Below are 6,643 nucleotides of genomic sequence, written 5' to 3' on the forward strand. Positions count from 1 at the left end.
CAGAGCCACATCCAGCTTGGCCTTGAATGCCTGCAGGGATGGGGCATTCTTACCCTACAGAACCTTTCTTATGCCCAAGGAAGAGCCAGAGGTCAAAGGGTTGGATAAGCCCTTCCCACACCTACAGCTGGGACACGCAGGGTATGTTTTAACCCCAAGGAACAGTAAGAGGAAAAATTTCTTCTCCGAAGGAGCAGTCAGGCATGGCACAGCTGCCAAGGAGAGGGGTCACCATTCCTGAAGCTGTTCCAGAACCATAGAGATGTGGCACTGAAGTCATTGGGCATGGTGGAGTGGGTTGGGGATCTTAAAGGCCTTGGAAGGGCCAAGCCTTGCACACCACACTTCTACACTTGCAGAAGGGTCTGGGGAATCCAGCAGTGCAACAAGCCAGACACAGCCTCAAATCATTAAGCCCCAAAGCTCATTAAGTGACTGCTCTGGGATTAAATAGGCTTCCCAGCAGTGCTCAGTGCATCCCTCACCACCCCATGACCTCCTGGGTATGACCAGCAGCCGCAGGGCTCCTGCTGACTTGTTCAGACTCTTGGTCTGACAACTTAATTGGTTTTATTTGTTTTGCTGCAGTGCTGCAGTAGACGACCAGACCATTGACTTGATTTAAGATGGAGGCAATTTCATTTATGATGGGGTGACTGTCAGCACGAGAGATCCATCAATGCAAGACAAGTGGCTCAAGAGTGAGTCTAGCAGACGATTAGCGTATAAACTCACAGGCAACCCATCATGCCTCTTTAAATGCTGTATTTGGAATATCCATTAAAGGAAACACTGCTCCTCACCTTGTGCTATTTAAATCAGATGCAAGATGCTGAGCAACCTCTGCAATGGGAGCCTAAAATTCAGCGTAGCGAAAAAGCAGTGCAATGGAGCTGGTACCCAGATTTGTGCATCATCTGGGATGAGGTCTGGCTTGCCTTCACTCTTCATCCCACCCTTCATCTAGGAGGAATAATAATAGTAGTAACAACCATACTATTATGGCACTGCTGCCCAGAGCTGTGGTGCCCCATCCCTGGAGGTGCCTGAGGCCATGGAGGGGTCTTGGGCAGCCTGGGCTGTTGGGGGACGTCCAGCCCATGGCAGGGGAACTGGATGATCTCAAAGGTTCACTCCAACCCAAGCCATTCTATGATAGTTCTACAAACATCACCAGCCCACTTCAGCAATTCCTGGATAAGGAGCCACAAAAATCACTGCCAAAAACACATCCACAAGAGAAACATTTTTCATGGAGCTGGTCCTGCCCAGAGGCAGATGGGGAAAAGGGACAGAGTTCCATCACGACATGTAATGCATTCAGCATATGAAAACACACGGTGTGGTAAGAAGGACCCGAGCAAGGAGAGATTTCCCATTGCCACCCAAGAAGGTCTGCGTTGGAACACCCTTCAGGGGAACGTGCTGTACCTTGAAACCACTTCTTGGCAGAGGCATTGTGCAAATATTTAGTTATGTATAAAAATAAGGCTTTTTCAGGTTATTGAGCAATGACAGCCTATTCCACCAAGCATCCATACAGTCATCCTGCCAGACCTTGGGGGTATTTTTAGAGGAAGTGGGGAGAACTATGGAGGGGAGCAGCAGCACAGCAACGCCTGCACGCAGCTTCTCTGAAAGCAGAGACACGCACTGAAGTAGCTGCATCTAATCACTGTTTATAGATGGGCTGCCAAGCAAAAGCAACTGCTATAAACAATCCTTTTAATCCCTTTTTTCCCCTGCATCACGCGCCCAGTCATCCTACAGGGGTTTGGTAAACACCATAAGTGCATTCATGGTCAGCACATCTGGAACAGAGATGTCTTTTGCTCGGGGAGGGAAGGAGAGGAACAAGGCAGCGAGGTCCCACATGGGGAGTGGAAATGACACCCTTGGGTGGGAATAAGGTGGCACTGCATAAAGGGAGCAGCTTGTTGGTGTGACACTGCCCTCTCCTGAGCAGAGGGAACACTCAGCCTCATGCTAGTTGACTATGGGGAGCAGCAGCCCTGAATGCTCAGTGCCAGCAGATAAAAGAGCTGAGTGGAAAAGGAGAAGCCAAGAGACATCACCCACCTCACAACTGCTGTGGTGACCACCAGCAAAACAGCAGCAGCCTCCTTCCACCAATAGCCCTTGTTATTTTGCTGCACAAAGAGGAACTCCCAAAGACACCTCTTTCCCCCACCATTTGGTCTCCTCAAGGTGTAATTAACAGCTGCTGCAGCCTAGTGATGCCTCTTTATGACAGGAGCCAAGTGGCTACCAGGTGGATCCCATTGCTACTGACAAGAAGGTGTGGAGCACCTCAGTCATCTCAATCATCTCAATCAGGCACTTTGGGAGCACAGATGTGTAATTTGCTCCTTAAAAAGAAGTTTCAAACTGGCATCACCCCCAAAGTAAAGCAGAGCCCCCATACCCATGTCCAACCCCAACACTGTCAGCGTTGGTCAAACCATGCTGCACAGGTCAAGAGCTGTAAAGCAGCAATGCTGTATTTCAGAGATGTAACCCCATCCTTTTATCTTCACCCTCAGCAGGACCTAAAAACCAGCTAAGGGCTGCTGATCCCTGCAGGCCTGTCTGCTGGAGGGGCACCCAAATTATCACCACCAGTGAGCACCGGAATGCTGTGCAGACAGCATGGGCGAAGGGGACGTTCCCTATCAAGACCTTCACCTCAACTTACAGCAGCATTTGCAGATTGCAGTTCTTGTAACCCGTACAGCAGTGTGCTTAAAAAAGAAAACACAACAATAATAAAAAAGAAAGTGACCCCTGTAATAACTTTGATGCAGTTACCCGAGATCAAGTGCGTGTGGCACGTTGCAGCTCGAAGTGCAGGAAGCCACCCCTGGCCCCTGCAGTTGGCTCATTATCTCACTATAACCTCCCTGCTTCATAAAAGCAATTTGTTGCCTCGCTGAAACGAAACCCTTTATCATTAATTCCAAGCCAGCAGCTCCTGAATCCACAGCCCGACGCTAAATAAATTGATTGAACCCAAACTCATTTTCTTTGTGCTGCTCGTTGTCGAGGCTCAAGACAAACATCAGTCATGCCTCACCTTCAAGTACAGAATTCATTGCAGGGAGGAGCGTAACGTGCAGAACATGCTTATTCAATAGAGAAAGCACTGCTTGACAGAGACACCCGCTGCAAAATGAACTCTGAGCTCACATTCACCCTCAAAGCAGCAGCAGCAACTTCCCAGAGCAGCTGGAGGGAATATTGGCTTAAAGATGCTTCAAGTCTCAATGGGGGGAAAAGGTGGGGATGGGTCGGGGTCGATGAACTTGGAGGTCTGTCCCAAATGGAATGACTATGATTGAATGGGTGGGAATGGTAGGGATGGGTTGGGCTTGGTGATCTTGGAGCTCTTACCCGTACTTAACGAGTGCATAATCTGTGAGTGGGAATGGTGGGGATGGATTGGGCTCGGTGATCTTGGAGGTCTTTCCCAACCTTTCTGGTCCTACACAAATAGGTTCCAATCACAGCCTTGAAGGATTCAGGTGGACAAAGCTGTGTGGTGCATCGAAGGATGGATTCCATAGCGGTGTGACTGCCAGAATGAGGCAGGACGCTCATTCCCTCCAGCTTTTCCCCAGCCACACCTGCTAAGCTGGCAATTTGGGAGATGGACAGCGGGTGGAAGGCATTCATCCTGCATCTGTGCAAGATCCAAACCCAAAAAAAGCTCTTTAAGAGCTGGTCTAACTTTTGCTGCTGATGGCACTGTGTTTCCTGGCAGTTGGAAGCAGCCAGGGAAGAACAGCGTGCTGGGGCTCAGCGCTCCCCATGCCCAACATAACCCTGCCTTGCAGGCATCCTGCAAAGGCTCAGGAGTGAGCACTCATTTTCCAGCAAAGAGAGCCATCGTTCTTTTTTTCCTTTAATGATGCAGCATTGTCACTATTCCGATCACATATCCGCTATCCCTTTCCAGCCCCAAAATAACCCCTTCAGCCCACATGATGGCGAGGAATAACAGCGGCCGTGCCAACCCACCCCCTAAGAACCAAAGTTTGAAAATCCCACGTTGGGATCGGGGGGGTTTTTTTTTGTTTGTTTGTTTCTTTTTTTCTCCTGGCTGCAGAATCCCCGTTTCCATCTGGTCGGGGCGAAACGTTGCAGCTTCGACGTCGGGAATTGCTACAGCAGACCTTTTCCAGAGCAAAGCTCACATTTCCATTTCCACTGCGATTCCCCAACGCCCAGTTTTCTGGGCAGTGAAAACTTGCGAGGCAGCCTCAAATAAAACAGCAAGGAGACTTTTTTTTTTTTTTTCCTCTCTCCCTTTTCATGAATTCCTTCTTTTCTTAATTTCTTTGCCGAGCACCGGGGGCAGGATAAGACCTTCTACATCTGTTCTATCAGTGCTGGGAAGGAATTCAGTGCGTTCATAGCAACAGGGCTTTGCAAACGGGGGGATGTGCCCAAAAGTCACCTGGGAGCCCCCTCAGGACATCTCCATCTCAACCTCAGAGGAAGAGCTGGGTGTGGGATAGGCATGCTCCTCCAGCACACACCAAGCAGGTGGTCAGAAAACCTCTGGGATTTTGGTTTCTTGGGGTTTTACAAGCCCCAAGACAAGCCCTGGGGCATTGGGACACGGCTGGTGGCGTTATTTGAAGAGCGGAGTATAAAAATGAAGCATGACCTGTAAAACAAGTATGGCCCAAAGGAGAAATAGGGGTGGCTGCACCCACACCCTGGCAGCTGGGGGGGTCCTGGGAGAGCTGGGGGTCCCCAGGTGCCTTTCCCAGGTGGGTGTCCCCCACTGCACGGTAGCATCCAGCATCTCCCAACTTCGCTTGGGATGCTCCCAGAAGGCAAGCTGCACATTTTTTGGAGGGGCACATCACTTGGAGAGGTCACAGAGAGCTAGGAAGGGCTTTTTGGCTTTTTTTTTTTGCAGGGAAAAAGCACCATCGTGGTCATTGGAGCAGCTTTTGGGGTGAAACACCCAACCCCCTCCCCGGCTCAGCATCACCCCTCGTGTTCCCCACGAGAAAAGGGACGCATAATTCCCCCCAGCCCAACCAGTCCGCCTCATCCGCCGCTTTACCTGCAGCTACAGCCGGGAGATCCTCCAGGTCGCCCAGCTCCGATGCGGGGAGGACCCCCGTCCCTTTCCAGCGATGCCCTCCTCCCCCCCCCCCCCCGCCCCCGGGGGCAGCGATGCAGGCGGCGGAGCCGTCCCCGGGCAGCGCGGCGTTGGGGACAGCGGCGGGTCGGGCGCGGGGCGGTGGCAGCGCGGTGTCCCCGCGTCCCCGCAGCGCTCCGATCTCCGCTCCGCCGCCCGCTCCCGGCTGCGGGGCGGGGGTTGGGGCGGGCGGCTCCGCCCCGAGCAACGGGAGGAGGAGGAGAAGAAGAAGGAGGAGGAAGAGGAGGAGGAGGAGGAGGAAGGCTGCACCTTAAAACTCGGCAGCCTTTTTTCTTCTCGCGGGTGTCCTTACGGTGCGCCCCGCAGAGCCCCCCAAAAGCTGTGCCCAGGATGCGGCTTTGGGGGGTTCCCCTCCGTGGAAAAGGCTTTTCCACCCTGTTATGCCCCAACACTCCACCAGAAGGGGTGGGAAAGGCTTCAGCTGCTTGATCCCGAAGGGTTTGGCAATGATGGACCCCAAAAGGCTTCATGGCACAGCACCGATGGTCTTTTCTTTCATCCGCTCACATCATCCTCTGAACGGAGAGGTCTGGAAATCCTCCATCCCGAGGGCAACATGGGCATATATACACACACAAAATCGAACCACCGTGGAGAATCTGAGCAAACGAGATCAAAAATACAGCTCACTTGGAAAACTTCTGCACAAATACAGCCCTGCACGCCCTGGGCTGCAGCGAAGCGGGCACCTGCAAATCCCAGGGAGTGCAGTGTGAGGAGGGAAAATCCAGCACTGGTATCTCGTGATTCTGGGATGCTGACATCCAAGGAAATTGTGCCTCCAAACCTGCTTGGAGGGATGCTTGGCGTGTTCCTGGCTGGGTGGATGGATATGGGGAGAGAAGAGTCAGGCGCAGATTTGGGGACTGCAGCCTCCTGCCCCTGTAGAGGGGGGCCTTTTCCAACCCGATCATTTATTTTCTCATTCGCTTCTCCCACTTGCATGTAGCATATGTTAGCTTCTGATCTCTGAGGGGTTTTTTCTGTTTCTGTTTGTTTTTCCTGCAGATTTGCTGCTTTCCACCTTTTAGGGCCATGTGCTGGGACTGTGCATGGCCCAATGGGTGCAAAAAAATAGAGATGTGCTGTCAAAACAGCGAGCGAGGTGAGACAGATACCAGGCTCCTCTTCACTGGGACAGAAGAAGCCAGAAGCAACAGCCACTCTTCCCCCAAAAAAGCTCAAAAATCACACCCAAAAACTGCACTCTCCCACCAGAAAACCTCACCCAGGGGAAAGGACCAAAACCAGAAGATGAAAAAAACTGGGTTGCCATGCTAGGTTTGCGTGGCGTCGCTGCAGGCAGCGCTGCTGGGAGCTCTGTTCCAAACCCAGTTCCTTACAGCACTGCTGACAGCAGCCGTTCCACAACCAGACGTCCTTCCAAGCCATCATTACCCCAAAACCCAAAGAAAACACCTCTGATGGTGCATTTTATTCACCCACTCGCTGAGTTTTAGGATCCGT

The 6,643-nt window shown here is 52.0% G+C and overlaps 1 protein-coding gene across 1 annotated transcript in view; it reads right to left on the reverse strand.

Moving 5' to 3' along the window:
- Positions 1-5,147, reverse strand: part of LOC122188565 (glycerophosphodiester phosphodiesterase domain-containing protein 5) — a 166,137-nt gene extending 160,990 nt beyond the window's left edge. Inside the window, exon 1 of the mRNA XM_042886971.1 lies at positions 5,078-5,147. The gene's annotated coding sequence lies outside the window, so the exon portion shown is untranslated. The remainder of the gene's footprint in view (positions 1-5,077) is intronic.
- Between the last annotated feature and the right edge of the window lie 1,496 nt (positions 5,148-6,643).

The sequence above is a fragment of the Lagopus leucura genome, unplaced genomic scaffold, assembly GCF_019238085.1.
Source record: "Lagopus leucura isolate 7727_CA_CO unplaced genomic scaffold, USGS_WTPT01 Super-Scaffold_100067, whole genome shotgun sequence".
Classification (NCBI taxonomy): domain Eukaryota; kingdom Metazoa; phylum Chordata; class Aves; order Galliformes; family Phasianidae; genus Lagopus; species Lagopus leucura.